Here is a 16,879-nt window from a genome sequence, read left to right as displayed (position 1 = left end):
AGTCACATGGACAGTTAAGACATTAAGTATTGCCTTAGTAGGTTTGTGGAAAAGCAGAGAGGCGTGTGACTTTGTCAACAGGAAAAAAACAAAAACAAAAACAAAAAACAGAGGACAGGCAGGAAAGGTTAAATGACTTAGCAAAAAATCATACTTTTGTGTTTATGGGGCTTGGATTTAAAACCTTTGTTTTCAAATATCTAGTTTAGTGACTTTTTGTCTTGACCCACATAAACATCTTGCTTACACACCTATTTAAGGAGCCCTGGTGGGAAGGCCCTAGCAGATTTCGACAGAATTTATTTCACATAACTGGCTAAAATACAAAAATTCATGCCTTTAACCAAGAATTAGTTACCTTTCTTAAATAGCTATTGTAAGTCATCTCTGGAGAAGTGATTTTTCATCATAGACATACAGTTAGTTCTACTATAAAAGAGATTACAATTTTGATGAATATGTTTTTTCCTTAACTGACCAATTAGTACATAAATGAGCGTACCTCTTAAATGTCTCTTTATAGGAATGAATAGAACACTCTATATTTCAGAAGGTTAGCCTGGAATATAACCTGAGCTAATCCTCTTGAGATCAAGTCTGGGTAATGTAAACCATTATTAATGGTTTTCATCCCTTTGGTAATATGCTGCCTTTTAAGGAGTTCATGCAAAGAATTTGAGGATGATAGGTACTATAAAAATTCAGGGTTGCTATCTAGAAAAAATAAATATGAATTCTTTTCTGTTATACTATCATGGATTTATCAGATGTTTTGCCTTTCGGTGTCTGGATTACCTACTTTTCCTACTGATTTCATATTTTCCATCTCTCTTATAAAAAATTAGTTAAAATCTGTTTTACTTAATCTTCTTCCTACAATTTCTTGTGCTTTTTCTCAACCTACATTTCATATTTAGAAAAATAACACTTATTTCATACCCTTTTCTCCTGCTGCCCAAGTAGCTCCAAAATCTCCTGTTCCGCCAAGAATCCTTCTTTATCTACCATCTCACTGTAGAACTAATTCTCTCCTTGCATGAAAAGTTAAATTTTTCTTTTTTTTTTTTTAGAGTATGACTAATAAATCTTCCCTAGAGCAGTAATGCTCTCATTGGTTTTGTCATTTTTCACAATAAAAGTTTAGAAGGCATAACATACATTCACTTAAGTCTGTTTTTAAGACTTCTATTAGATTTGAATAAATGGTTTTCAGGTCTAGCCTATATTCTAGTTCTGCTCCAGAGGGAGGGACATCGAGTTTCCACTTGCATGATCAGTTTTGCTTATATTGTGGACTCAACACTCAGCCACCAGTCTGACTTTACAGGGACATTTCAGTACTCATGGTTAGGTTCCTCTATCATTCCCAAGCCCCACTTCCTCCTCCATGTGTCTGAATTCTGGTAACTGGGTTTCTCTTTGTCCTTAAAATCTATTCTGTCTTGAGTGCTCTAAGACCTATGCCCGACATTCTCTCCTGATCTTTATCTATCCATTGGTGGTTTCTATCTACTATCCCAGTGTCTTCCCAGATGGAGACCCTGCCATGATTTCTGCCACTTCACCTCCTAGGAATGGAGTTGGTTCTTAAACATCAGGACCCCAGCTCTCTGTCAGGATGAATGCTGCATCACTCATCCCAGACGTCCGATTCCTACACTATACCCACATGCTGGGAGCTCCATTAGTCTGTTGAGAATATTTCTTTCTCTAGATGGAATTTTTTTTAAATTGCTGTACCTCTTGAACCCTGCACATGACTCACAAAAGGGAGGAGAGGTAGAAATGAAGGTAGAAAGGAAGAAAATGAACGTTTATTGCATACCTTTAATTTGACCCAAAGGGCACTAGGCACTGTCATATACCATTAATGAACTCTTTTGTTCCCGTAAGAATTTTGTGAAATAGCTATTGTTCCCATCTCACAGGTTAAAAAGAAAAAAAGAGAAAAGGGGGGAAAAAGCCCAAAATGAGCAACTTGATGCAGCAGTAAGAAGCTGACCCAGGAATCAAACCTGGGTCTTTTGCTTCTGAATCTCTGTGATGTTCTCAGCATACCAGGCCAATCTGTCAGTTTGACCAATTTAAGATTTATATTCTGCGCATCCCTGCTTCTCTGTTCTAAGTTATTTGATGTTTGCTATTAAAGAGAATGAAAACAAAGTAGAAAATGTGACTATAGGACAAAATGGGAAGTCAATCTCATTATTTTATGGTCACCACTCATGTTGAAAATTTTAGTGATGATGACAAGGAACAAATGCATTAGGCTTTCCGCAGTAACAATAGGGAGGACAAGATATTGCTTAACTAATAATGGTTAGAAAGTAGGAAAACATCTTTTAGAATTGCTCAGCATGGATACTCAAGAGAGTATTTTAATTATAGTATGGGTTTCTAAATTATTTCCCTTGGACCATTAAGAAAGATATAAATCATTAAACATGATTAATGGAATCCACAAAATTCTCAAAGAAGAGCAACAACTTTGTTGACTGACATTTATTTTAAATAAAAGGAAGTGTCTGTAATTGCAAAGCCTGAATTAAAATGCCATCAACAGCATTAATAAACATCAGTCCTGTTCTTCCTTTTCTCTAAAGCTAGTGTTTATTTATTCATTAACTTATGAAGATCTTAGGGAAATTAATTGGGGGATATCTAAATGAGAGACTATAGAAAGTCTCATGGAATGTCCTCTAGCAAAGGCAATAAATACCCTTTTGACCTGTGCTGACTAAAACAGTAAGACAGACTCTCTTGCTTTCTTTTCTCTGGTGTCTGCTGTGGGTCTTGCCATTCTTGAGTCTTTCACAGTGGACAATGGGTGAGATAGAGTCAGGGGATTTTTTTTTCACATTACATCAGAAACCACTCCCAATTCATTCAAGCTCTAATTAGAAAACTATTTAATTTAGTGGGAGAAAAATGGAAAAAATTTTTTTGGATGTACTTATTGTGTGTGATGGGGAAGGGCATCGTTTAGATGAAAACAAGTATTGGTAGGCAAAGTTTTTGTTTGCTTTTATATGAAACAGACACACATGGGATCACTTGAAAGGTCAAAGAACCCCTGAAGTGTGGGTATTATGAATGTGATGACTTTTGCAGTCTAACCCTTGGTGGAGTGGACACCTAAATATTTTTTGAATAAATGAAACCACATGAGTCTGAGGATAGTCTTAATAATTGCATTAACTTTGTAATGAGAGTTTTAAAAATTATATATATTTTTATTGGAGTTCTTTTGCCAAAATATATCATAACACCCAGTGCTCATCCTGTCAAGTGCCCCCCTCAGTGCCCATCACCCAGTCACCCCAAACCCCCACCCACCTCCCTTTCCACTACCCCTTGTTTGTTTCCCAGAGTTAGGAGTCTCTCATGTTCTATCGCCCTTGCTGATATTTCCCACTCATTTTCTCTCCTTTCCCCTTTATTTCCTTTCACTATTTTTTATATTCCCCAAATGAATGAGACCATATCATGTTTGTCATTCTCCGACTGGCTTATTTCACTCATCATAATACCCTCCAGTTCCATCCACATTGAAGCAAATGGTGGGTATTTGTCGTTTCTAATGGCTGAGGAACATTCCATTGTATACATAGATCACATCTTCTTTATCCATTCATTTTTCGATGGACACCAAGGCTCTTTCCACAGTTCGGCTATTGTGGCCATTGCTGCTAGAAACATGGGGGGGGCAGGTGTCCCAGCGTTTCACTGCATCTGTATCTTTGGTGTAAATCCCCAGCAGTGCAATTGCTGGGTCGTAGGGCAGATCTATTTTTAACTCTTTGAGGAACCTCCACACGTTTTCCAGAGGGGCTGCACCAGTTCACATTCCCACCAACAGTGCAGGAGGGTTCCCCTTTCTCCACATCCTCCCAACATTTGTTGTTTCCTGTCTTGTTAATTTTCCCCATTCTCACTGGTGTGAGGTGGGATCTCCTTGTGGTTTTGATTTGTATTTCCCTGATGGCCAGTGATGCGGAGCATTTTCTCATGTGCTTGTTGGCCATGTGTATGTTTTCCTCTGTGAAATTTCTGTTCATGTCTTTTGCCCATTTCAGGATTGGATTGTTTGTTTCTTTGCTGTTGAGTTTAATAAGTTCTTTATAGATCTTGGATACTAGCCCTTTATCTGATATGTCATTTGCAAATATCTTCTCCCATTCTGTAGGTTGTCTTTGAGTTTTGTTGACTGTTTCTTTTGCTGTGCAGAAGCTTTTTATCTTGATGAAGTCCCAATGTTCATTTTTGCTTTTGTTTCCCTTGCCTTCATAGATGTATCTTGCAAGAAGTTGCTGTGGCCAAGTGAGAATGGTGAAAATTAAGAAGACAGGAAACCACAAATGTTGGAGAGGATGTGGATTTCTGGGCATTGATTTTGTATCCTGCCACACTGCCGAATTACTGTATGAGTTCTAGCAATCGTGGGGTGGAGCCTTTTGGGTTTTCTATGTACAGTATCATGTCATCTGCAAAGAGGGGGAGTTTGACTTCTTTGCCAATTTGAATGCCTTTTATTTCTTTTTGTTGCCTGATTGCTGAGGCTAGGACTTCTAGTACTATGTTGAATAGCAGTGGTGAGAGTGGACATCCCTGTCTTGTTCCTGATCTTAGGGGAAAGACTCCCAGTGTTTCTCCATTGAGAATGATATTTGCTGTGGGCTTTTCGTAGATGGCTTTTAAGATGCTGAGGAATGTTCCCTCTATCCCTACCTACACTCTCAAGAGTTTTGATCAGGAATGGATGCTGTATTTTGTCAAATGCTTTCTCTGTATCTATTGAGAGGATCATATGATTCTTGTTTTTTCTCTTGCTGATACGATCAATCACATTGATTGCTTTACGAGTGTTGAACCAGCCTTGCTTCCCGGGGATAAATCCCCCTTGGTCATGGTGAATAATCTTCTTAATGTACTGTTGGACCCTTTGGCTAGTATCTTGTTGAGAATTTTTGCATCTACTTTCATTAGGGATATTGGTCTATAATTCTCCTTTCTGGTGGGGTCTTTGTCTGGTTTTGGAATTAAGGTGATGCTGGCCTCATAAAACGAGTTTGGAAGTATTCCATCCCTTTCTATCTTTCAGAACAGCTTTAGTAGAATATGTATTGTTTCTTCTTTAAACGTTTGATAGAATTCCCCTGGGAAACCATCTGGCCCTGGACTTTTGTGTCTTGGGAGGTTTTTGATGACTGCTTCAATTTCCTCCCTGGTTATTGGCCTGTTTAGGTATTCTCTTTCTTCCTGTTCCAGTTTTGGTAGTTTGTAGTTTTCCAGAAATGTGTCCATTTCTTCTAGATTGCCTAATTTATTGGTGCATAGTTGCTCATAATATGTTTTAAAAATCATTTGTATTTCCTTGGTATTGGTTGTGATCTCTCCTTTTTCATTTGTGATTTTATTAATTTGAGTCTTTTTTGTTTTTAATAAGGCTGGCTAATGGTTTATCTATCTTATTAATTCTTTCAAAGAACCAACTCCTGGTTTTGTTGATCTGTTCTACAGTTCTTCTGGTCTCTATTTCATTGAGTTCTCGAATCTTTATTAACTCTCTTCTTCTGCTTGGTGTAGGTTTTATTTGCTGTTCTTTCTCCAGTTCCTTTAGGTGCGAGGTTAGCTTGTGTATTTGAGTTTTTCCAATTTTTTGAGGGATGCTTTTATTGAGATGTATATCCCTCTCAGGACTGCTTTTGCTGTATCCCAAAGATTTTGAATGGTTGTATCTTCATTTTCATTAGTTTCCATGAATGTTTCTAATTCTTCTCTAATTTCCTGGTTGACCCTTTCATCTTTTAGCTGGATGTCTTTAATCTCCACGTTTGAATTTCTTCCAAATTTCTTCTTGTGATTGAGTTCAAGATTCAAAGCATTATGATCTGAATATATGCAGGGGACAATCCCAATCTTTTGGTATTGATTGAGACCTGATTTGTGACCCAGTACATGGTGTATTCTGGAGAAAGCTCCATGTGCACTTGAGAAGAATGTGTATTCAGTTGCGTTTGGATGTAAAGTTCTGTAAATATCTGTGAAATCCATCTGGTCCAGTGTATCATTTAAAGCTCTTGTTTCTTTGGAGATGTTGTGCTTAGAATATCTGTCATTTGCAGAAAGCGTCTTGTTGAAGTCTCCCAGTATTAGTGTATTATTATCTAAGTATGTCTAAGTATATTGATATACTTTGGTTATTAATTGATTGATATAATTTTATGGCAGCTCCCACATTAGGGGCATAAATATTCATGATTGTTAGGTCCTCTTGTTGGATAGACCCTTTAAGTATGATATAGTGTCCCTCTTCATCTCTCACTATAGTCTTTGGGGTAAATTTTAGTTTATCTGATATAAGGATGGCTACCCCTGCTTTCTTTTGAGGACCATTTGAATGGTAAATGGTTCTCCAACCTTTTATTTTCAGGCTGTAGGTGTCCTTCTGTCTAAAATGAGTCTCTTGTAGACAGCAAATAGATGGGTCCTGCTTTTTTATCCAGTCTGAAACCCTGTGCCTTTTGATGGGGTCATTAAGCCCGTTCACGTTCAGAGTTACTATTGACAGATATGAGTTTAGTGTCATCATGATACCTATTCAGTCCTTGTTTTTGTGGATTATTTCTTTGGGCTTCCTCTTTCTTTTACAGAGTCCCCCTTAATATTTCTTGCAGAACTGGTTTGGAGGTCACATATTCTTTCAGTTTCTGCCTATCTTTGTAATGAGCTTTATGTTCATGCCAGTTTGTCTTTGGGGTATCTAACTTGAATCCCAAGTGACCTCAGGATAAGCCTCTGGCCTGATGCTGGGTGTGTCCTGGTCTCTTCCAGATCATTTGGCCAAGGGGTTAGATAGGGTCCTCTTGGGATAACTTGTATCTGCTCTCAATTCCAGTGATAAACTTCAACAAGCACAATTGGAAAGGGAAGCATGAAGAGTGAGTGATATCTCACTGAATCTTTTCATAGGGACTTTCTGGTAAATGTTAGAATTTCTTTATAGGACGGAAGTGAGCTAGGGAAAACTAGGAACAGTGCGCTTAGGGACAATGTAAAAACAAATTCTTCTTTCTTGGCCAAAATAAAGGAGATAATTTATATAAAAGCAGCTAACAAAGAACCTGGAACATGGAGCAGACATTTAATAAATATTAATTAGCTCCATTCCTTTTCCTTTCAAAAGGAAGCTTAGAACATCTTTTTGGTGGTATTGTGTGTGTGTGTTTGGAGGAGGATGCTAGGTAAGGAGAGAATGAAATAATTGTGTTCCCAAAATAGCATATGTGACAGGAGAATATATGGAGTATATATTTGGGGCCATCCTCACAATCCCTTCTAACCTTGCCTTGGGGATTAACTAGGCAAGCCACACATACCTCCTTTCTAGAAAAATTCATAAGGGAAGATATGGTTCAGCCTTTGAGTGTCACAGCAGACATTTGAAGACATTGGCAGAGATGATCACTTTGGGAGAAAAGGCAAGAGAGGGATCAATCACAAAGAACCTGGGTCTTCTAAACATCAAGAGTAGGATGTTTACCTAAATATCCAGTGGGAGCCCTGGATGTTGGTGTTGCAGAACTGATAATAAATCAGGACAATTAAGTAAAGATTCCCCAACCTGGGAGCCAGAGGAGCACATTTTACTAGAGTCAAGAGAAAGAGATGCTAGTGGGCATCTCTCACCAAAGGACAGCTTCAGGAGCTGAGCAGAAGCGAGTGATTGATGATGAGCACCTCCTGTAAGTTCAGTGACCTGAAAACAGACCTGGAAATTGGGATGTGACATAAATCCTGCATCACCAAGGCATGAAAGCAGCAGAGCACCCCAGTTCTCCCAGGCCCATGGGCTGGGAAGAAGGTACAAGTACTAGTGAGCACAGATCGCTGGTTGATCTGAATAAGTCCCAGAATTGGGAGAAGGATGTGTATGAATTATAATCCAAGTGTGTCATGTCGGACTGCCCTTCCTCAGCACATGCTTCCCCAGGCGGATGACCACGACCAACCTGTAGACCCAGCCCTCTTGGAATTCATTACAGACAGTCCATGATGCTGTATTGTCTTCCAGCATTTCAAATTAACCTCAAGGAAAAGAGGGCTAAAGGAAAGAATCCTTCACTGACAAGGTTTACCATTGGGTGGAATGGGGCTGTGAGATAGAAACTCCATTTAGTTATTTTTTAAAAAAAAGAATATGTTTCTTACACATTTGAGCATGCACAGTTTAAAATATATGTACAAGTAAAAAAAATAAAAAAAAATATATACATACAAGTATGTGCAAATGTTTAATAGCTAGATGGCTGGGGGGACACATTTGAGAATGGAGGAGAAAATCAGGATTTTGTTTCTTCACCACTGAAGAAAAATTAAGAGGACAAAATGTCAGACAGTAGAAGATGGTGGGGACTGGGCTACTTAAAAGGCTCCTGCCCCATCTAAAAACAAAAACATTGGAAAAACACTAGGTTAATTAAATTATACATGTTACCATTTTTAAAGTAAGAGAATGTTTCTTACAATCTCAGAGGCTATGTTCTGACTAATATATTTCAGATAGCTCTGTTCACCATTTCTTACGCAGATAAAATAAACCCCAGTGCTGTAAAATTCCTCTACTGAATCTGCCTTCTCCTATTTGACCTGAAACTATTTTTCTTACCCTTTGTATTAGAAACAGTTTCCTCTATGGTTTCACAGCCTTTTTAGCCTTTTTTTTTTTTTTTTTTAGTTGAAACTGCTGCAGTTTTAGGCAGGAAGCCCACCTTGGGTGGGGTTTCAGAACAGAAGGGGTCCTTACAGGAGACCTCAGGGCAACAAGAATGTTTCACTTAATAAAAGTGAAACATGACCTAACCACAAACGAAGATAAAGGAAAACCACAATAGAAGATTAACATCTTTCAAAGGCCATGGGATTTCAGCTGGTTAAATATTTATTTTCTTTCCTTTGCATTGATTTCTTCATTTTCATGCTAGTACAAATTTCTTTCTTGCCCTTTATGTAACAATTTGAGCAAAAATAAATCACTCTCAACTTGTCAGATGATTTCTCCAGAGGTGGGTTTTTTTTTTTGGCCCAAATAGCCCTGGAATAAGAGAGGGATCAAGGTTCTGCACTCAGTGTCACCATTTATGAGATTTTTGGGCAAATTTCCCTGTGTGTTAGTCTACCCCGGCTGTCATAACAAAATACCATAGACTGGGTGGCTTGAACAACAGAAATTAATTTTCTCACAGTTTGGAAGGGTGGAAGTCTGAGGTCAGGGTGCCAGCATGGTCGGGTTCTGGTGAGAGCTTTCTTTGGGCTTGTAGAGGCCGCCTTCTTGCTGTGTGCTCACAGGGTGGAGAAGGAGAAAGGTCTTTCTTCCTCTTCTCATAAGGCCACCAATCCTATCAGATTAGGTCTCCACCGTTATGACCTCATTTAACTATAATTACCTCCTAAAAACCCTATATTCAAATAGAGTCACATGGGGGATTAGAGCTTCAACATAGGAAATTGGGGGATGGGTATATAATTTAGTCCATAGGACTTTGTATCTTAGTTTCTTGATCTAAAATAAGTTCAAAGGGTAAAAGAGCAAAAAAGACAATTAATGTAGATGAAAGTTCTTTGCATATTATAAAATTCTATGCAAATGGGAGATATTAATTAACAAAAAACAATAATATGGAAGAAAAACACCATCAATAGAATGGCCAATATATTTCTGACTTCTGAGTTGTATACGGGTATTTGAAAAATCCCTTAACCATATACTTTGGGCTAGGCAAATTGGAACAGCAAAGTCCTAAAATAGATGACCTAAATGAATGTGTAATCATTTTAACTGATAATGAAATATTTGTTCTTGTCTAAGCAATTAGCTTCAGGATACCTAATAACTACATCCTGCATCCCTTCTAAATTGCATTCCACATGTGAATATTGAATTACTATCCTAATAAGTTTAAATATCACTAATAACCCCAGTCAACACATCTGAAAACCTTCCTCAGCGGCCTGCACTTGCATTAAGTGTCTGATTTATGTAAATAATACCAAAAATTAAAAGCTTTGCCATTTTAATCTCCTTAACTATTATTTATTATTTTTGAATACTGGCAATATAACCCGTGTTGCGTAGAATAAGAGAAAAATTATTGCACCAGCGTGAAGACTTATAATTTAATCAGAAGAGCAAACAATTCAAATAGGTTTGATGCATGGTTGTTAAGCTTTGTAGCTTTCCTTCTTTGGGGTGTTCGCTATTTTTAGAGCTGCTTCAGCGAAGTGCCCTCAGCAACTATGGTTGGTGATTACACAGGACATTGCTACTTTTGAAGACTTTACTGAGATCAACTGAGTTCCGGTTTCTGCCTTAGTCGGTATGGTAATAGGGGATGGACTTCCTTCTTAAAGAAACCCTCCCTTTGGTTTCTCTGCCCCTGGAGCCCAAGGGAATAGTGCCTCCCCAAGCATGGGAAATACTGATCTCTCATTCCGTAGCAACAACTGACCATATTTACAATAACAGTAATAATAATAATAATAATAATAATAACAATGAATAATGAAAAAAGCTGAAGTTCATGAATGGCTTTATGGGATCTGTAAACTTCATATAAGTTAGCCTTCAATGGTTTCTCAGAAGGTCTGTGACTAAAAAGATCTGAAGTCCCAGAAATTAATGTCAGTTAATCATGTGCTTCTTAAGTTAAAAAGTTAGGAATGCAGTTAAGAAGTGGGGAGCTGCTGTGGGGGGAGGGGGAGTGCTGTCTGTGTCTCTGCCTCTCTCTCTCTGTCTCTCATGAATAAATAAATAAATCTTAACAAAAAGAAGTGTGTGCTTCTTTCCTGTAAGACTTTCTTTAATATACTATATTATTAATGGTGATATTACAAAAGAAAACTATGGCATACTCTTATGACAGGTAAGGCACTATGCTTAATACCATGGAGAATACAAATATGAACAAAGCGTGTGGACCCTACACCCTCCAGGACCATATAATCTTACAGAAGAGTTAAGAAATTTATAAAAACAACAGTAAAACAAGGCCGACTTTCAAAAGACCATAGAGTGGGCATAAAGGAATTCTTAAGGAAATTGTCAAAGAAATTAATACTCTATGGAGGAAGTAGTGTTTGGACGGGGTTTTGAAAAATAAATAGAATTTCCCCAGGTATAATTCGGGGAATTATTCTAAACAGGAGGAGTAGCTTAAGTAAATTTGGGGGGAGGGAAAGCATGAGGTGTATTCAGACCATTGATTTGGGGAGCAGTGGGAAAGAGCACAGTCAATTATTGGGTCTTTTGGATCACAGAGTAACTTAAAATGTCATTTAGAAGGGAGAAAAGTAAATTAAAAATCTGTATCAATAGTCCAGATCAAAAAGGAATGGTGCCCGAAGTCAGACATGATCCTTGGGAAAGGAAATCAGGGTGGGGGTGCATGTTCTCTGTGGTTCCGGGATTACATATGTGAGAGAACATGAGGCAGAGAAGGGGACCAGGAACACATGATACTTAATATGTGTGAAATGTATTAGAAGCTATAGCGCTGGGAGTGTAGTTTTTATGGAGGGAGTTGAATTTGACCTGATAGGTATAAAATGACCAGTGTTTTGATCATCAACCACTCTCTATGACCTCAATAGACTGTGTTACATGACCCTTGTGCTGTAGGTGTGTGATGGGGGTTCTCTTGCTGCTGAGAAAGAAGACCTTGATTTTAAAGACCTCTTACAGGACCTGAGAAGATACATACACACCAAAACACAAGGCAAAGCTTAGTTCTTCAGCAAAAGTCAGTGATGGTCACCAACATGGGTGAAGAAGAAGAGGAAAGTGTGGGCAATAACACTTAAAGTTACTGGTCCGCAGTGACTCAACCAAGCCTCCAGAGGCAGGTGTGCTGGGATTTCCAAGATTAGAAGCTGATGAATCTGTTGAGGGAGGCTGTGTGAGACAGAGGGGAGGAAGGTCCTTTGGGAGGATATACCTCAGAGAGGAAGAAGGAAGGTTTGGGGCAATGAAAGCAACCTGAGAAGATAACAGGCAGGGTAGGGGGAACCAGGAGAGAATCACATCATGGAAGCAAAGGTGTAAGAAGGAAATGGTGGTCAACATGGTGAGCAATATTGAGAGACTGAGAAACACGTGGTCCAGGAAGAGGCCGCTGGATTTGAAATTAACACTTTGCTCACCACCTCAAAGAAGGCAGTTTTAATAGAGTGGCAGGCTGGAAGCCACATGTAAGGGACCTGGGGAGGGATCCCTGCTGAGGGTGTGGAGATGGGAGCATCGCCCCATACCAGAGAGGTGTAGTGGTGACTGAGCGCTTGAGAAAGTCAAAGGAAAAAAGAGAGCCTCCAAAGGACAGTTGGAAGTATTGCCTCAAGAGCAAAGAGGGAAGGAGAGAGAGGTTTGTGAACAGAGAGAGAGAGAGAAGAGAGCTAAAAAAATAAAGTTGAGGAGAGAGTGAGAGTGGAGGAAAAGAGTAAAAATGAGAGAAATTCTTAGATGGGGATAAAGGTCCATAATATGATAAATTATATTTATCTTCATGTGAAATTTGTTCTCTTATAGAGTGAAAATTTACCATCAGAAATGTAAAGGAATGCAAAAAATCAGAATAGCCACTAAATATTCCATAGCAAAGAGTGTAAATAATTCCCAAGTACTGGTGAGGATTAGCTGAGTTTATGAGAGTATAGATTTGCAGGATCTCAAATCTCTTCTGGAACTACGCAGTAGCCAGGGAGCCAGAGCACAAGCAGACAGAGGGAGTGCCCTGGGTTGGTGTGCAGGTGGGTGGTGCTAGCAGAAGATGGAGGAGCCTGAGGTCCCTTGGGTCCCTTGGAGCAGAGAGGAATGTGAAATCAGAATGTGCAGTGATTATTTCCTGTGGATTGGTCCTGTGTCTTGAGCTTGACTGTAAGTTTCTGGAGATGGTGCAGCAAAGAGGTTAAAGGCACAGGTTTTGGGGTGAGGACTGAGCTGGTTGAGAATTGCAGCTCTGAAAGAAACTCAAAAAGTGGGCCTTTGTAATGCAGCCACCCTGACCCTAGGAGGTGGGTTTTCTGGATACCCATGATTAAGAACTATGTTCTCATTCATTTGGGGAATATAAATAATAGTGAAAGGGAATATAAGGGAAGGGAGAAGAAATGTGTGGGAAATATCAGAAAGGGAGACAGAACATAAAGACTCCTAACTCTGGGAAACGAACTAGGGGTGGTGGAAGGGGAGGAGGGCGGGGGGTGGGGGTGAATGGGTGATGGGCACTGAGGGGGGCACTTGACGGGATGAGCACTGGGTGTTATTCTGTATGTTGGTAAATTGAACACCAATAAAAATTATTTTATTAAAAAAAAGAACTAATGATCAAAACAATTTGCTTTTTGTCTGCTGTCCCTGAACAAATCAGTCTGACACCATTTAAAATAAAATAAATACAATAGTAATAAGTTTTCTATTAATATCCCTGAGAAGCATATGTTATAAAACCAAGGAAGCATCTTTACTATTACTGTTGAAAATCTAAGTAAATATAGATACATATTTGCCCATAAATAGTGAAGCATTCAACTTCAATTTGCAGGAATTTACAAAATGTCTGTGTTTTGATTAGTGCCAAGCAGACTTGCTGTGACTTTCAAATAGTAATTACCTTACATATTAAAGACAAAAAATGCAACCTCCTTCCAAACCCATGTTGCAGTCTGAAGGACTCTAAAATATATATTTCTATTGGAAAATATGTATTTTCTCTTTGCTCCAGGAACTATACTCATAAGTTGTGTTTTGCTGTTTTTTGCCCTAAAGCTAAAAATTAATAGGGAAAAAATGAGAGCAAAGAGGTTAATATCTAGTTTATTGAGGAAATGACTTATTCCTTTCATGGGCATAATTTACATCAAGGCCACTAATCACAACATTAAATATTAAAGAACTAAAACAGTCAACTAAAAACAAAAGCAAGTTTTTTCACCCCAAACTCAAATACCTGTGATAAATCTGAAAAAGAACAAAAGACTTATCAATACCTTATCTCAGAAAGGATGAAATAATTATTTTTTCTTACGTTCATAAAGTTCTTCATTTTTAAAACTTTTTACCTTTTTATTTTCAAAAATACTGTTATGGTGATATATTTACATATAGTAAAATGCAAAAAAAAATGCATTTTAAACATATAGTTTGATCAGTTTGGGAAAATGTATGTACCTGTGTAATCACTACCACATCTTGATAAAGAATATTTCCATCCCACCAAAATGTCCCTGCTTTTTATGCAGCTGATTCCCTTCCTAACCCCTGCCCAGAGCAAGCTCTGTTCTGCTTTCTGACAGACTTTTTATTTTACCTGTTTTAGATTTCACATAAAGCTAATCATATAGGATGTACTCTTTTTTTCCAGCTTCTAACATCCCAATAAGTATGACGTTATTATATTTATCAGTAATTCATTTCTTTTTTTATTGCTAAGTAGTATTCCGTTGTATGCTTATATGGAAGTTTGTTTATTCATTCATTAGTTTGGAGGACATTTGAGCTACTTCCAGTTTGAGGCTCTTATGAATTAAGTTGCAATGAACATTTGAGGCCAAATCTTTCAGTGGACCCATGTTTTCTTTTCTCGTGGGTAAATTCCTGAGTGGAACTGTCTGGATGTGTGGCAAGTGTATATTTGACTTTATAAGGACCAATTAATTGTACCATTGTTATATTCCAACTAGCAATGTAGAAAGTTCTAGTTGCTCTACATTTTTGCTAATATCACTGACAATGTCTTATTTGTGCTTTGTGATTTCTTTCTTTCCCCTTCTTTCCTTCCTTCCTTTCTTTCCTTTTACTTTGAGTTCACAGAAGTACTTTGAGACCTGTTCTCAGGAAAGTATTCTTCAGAGAGGACTTGTGCTTTCTTCTTCTGGTTGAATCAGAATGAAAATCAAATATCTCTACATCAGAAATCTCTAGATGCTCTAGTTTTTGTTCTTCTGAGGCCTAGCTGTTCATATTTCCCAGGTTTTCTAAGCTCTAATAGGAATTCTCCGTGGACCAATGACCTTGTTCCATTCCCACTCCCAATTACTGGAAGCAACGAGTGAGTTTTTACTTCTTACAACTAAGAAAATCTCCCGAATTGTAAGCAGTGTGGATACAGTGGGGACTATGCCAGAAAAGAAATCTAGGGTTCCTTCCTTAATCTGTTACCTGATCTTGGGGCCTCCACTTCCACATTTTTTTAAGATTTATTTATTTATTTATTTATTTATTTATTTATTTATTTATTTATTTATTTATTTATTTATTTATTTGAGAGAGGGCATGGGGATGGGCAGAGGGAGAGGGAGAGAGAGAATCCCAAGCAGACTGTCTGCTGAGCATGGAGCCTGATGGGGCGACTGGATCTTACAACCTATGAGACCCATGAGATCACAGCCTAAGCCAAAACCAAGAGCCAGACACTTAACCAACTGATCCACCGAGGCGCCCCTCCATTTCTGCCTTGGTTTGGAAGAAACAAGTCCACCTCCAGTGCCCCCACAGGAATATTGTGGACTTATTTTGTTGCAAGCCCAGCAAACCCTGGGATGAGCCTCACAGCTGGGTGTTATGGTCCCAGTGGCTTATTCAGGAGCCAATCAGATGCTAAGTCAAGGAATGGGGAAATGAGTGTGGGAGTTCCATATCAAATTCCACTGGCAGAATTAGTTCTGGAAATGCAGCAATATCCACCATGCAATGCCAAGTTCTGGTTGTATGAAATTTAAGAAAATGTGTTTCTCTGTGAGGCAAATAGAATACTGTACTATAGAAATATGGCTTTTGAGGCTCCTGGGTGGCTCTCTCTCTCTCTCTCTCAAATAAATAAATAAATAAATAAATAAATAAATAAGTCTTTAAAAAAAAGAAATATGGCTTTTACTTTTAGTGCATACCAGTGCAAGTGTTTGAGCACTTGGTGATCTTTTCAGCTATTGATTCTTGGCTGTGTCTCAGCTTCACGAGGTAAAAATAGGCACACCATTTTCCAATTTCTAGTGCTTATTTATTTACCTGGTAATATAGTGCCCTTTTGTGTTTAGTTGGCTTATTGATTAATCACTGCCTTAAGCAACTAATTTTTTTCTAGTTCATAACGTTTGAAAGGTTATGTTTGTACAGTAACTCATCAGAGGTCAGAGGTTTATATGTACATTTTGTACTGGTAGGTTCATTGGCCCAAAGTTTAGATTTACAAATTTAGTCACAAACATGTGTTCTCCATTCTGGCAATCAGAGGGAACACCGGGCAGTACAAGGTTTAACATGCACAGGTGCGCACTTACAATGCCTTTGTGTGTATAGAAGGAAGATGAATTAGAAATAAAAGCTGAATTATAGGCAATATTTTCCTTCACTACTGTGTTCTAAACATCTACATATAGTCATACTGTAGGGTTACTTACTTAGAGAGAACTGGGGATTTTTTTTTTTAACAGGCCATTTTTTAGAGCAGGTATAGGTTTACAGCAAAATCAAGCAGACAGTAGAGATTTCTTTCTTTTTTTAATTTTTATTTATTTATGATAGTCACAGAGAGAGAGAGAGAGGCAGAGACACAGGCAGAGGGAGAAGCAGGCTCCATGCACCGGGAGCCCGACGTGGGATTCGATCCCGGGTCTCCAGGATCGCGCCCTGAGCCAAAGGCAGGCGCTAAACCGCTGCGCCACCCAGGGATCCCTTATATGCCCTTTGTCCCCCCATACGCACAACTTCTCCTTCTGTGCACATGCAGGCACCAGGGAGGTACATTTGCCACAACCCAGGAAACTACACTGATGCATCACAATCACTCAAAGTCCATCGTTTACTTTAAGGCTCACTTTTGGGTCGCAC

This window comes from Canis lupus, chromosome 3 (genome assembly GCF_048164855.1).
Source record: "Canis lupus baileyi chromosome 3, mCanLup2.hap1, whole genome shotgun sequence".
NCBI classification, from domain to species: Eukaryota; Metazoa; Chordata; class Mammalia; order Carnivora; family Canidae; genus Canis; species Canis lupus.
Note: the sequence above shows the minus strand (reverse complement) of the source record.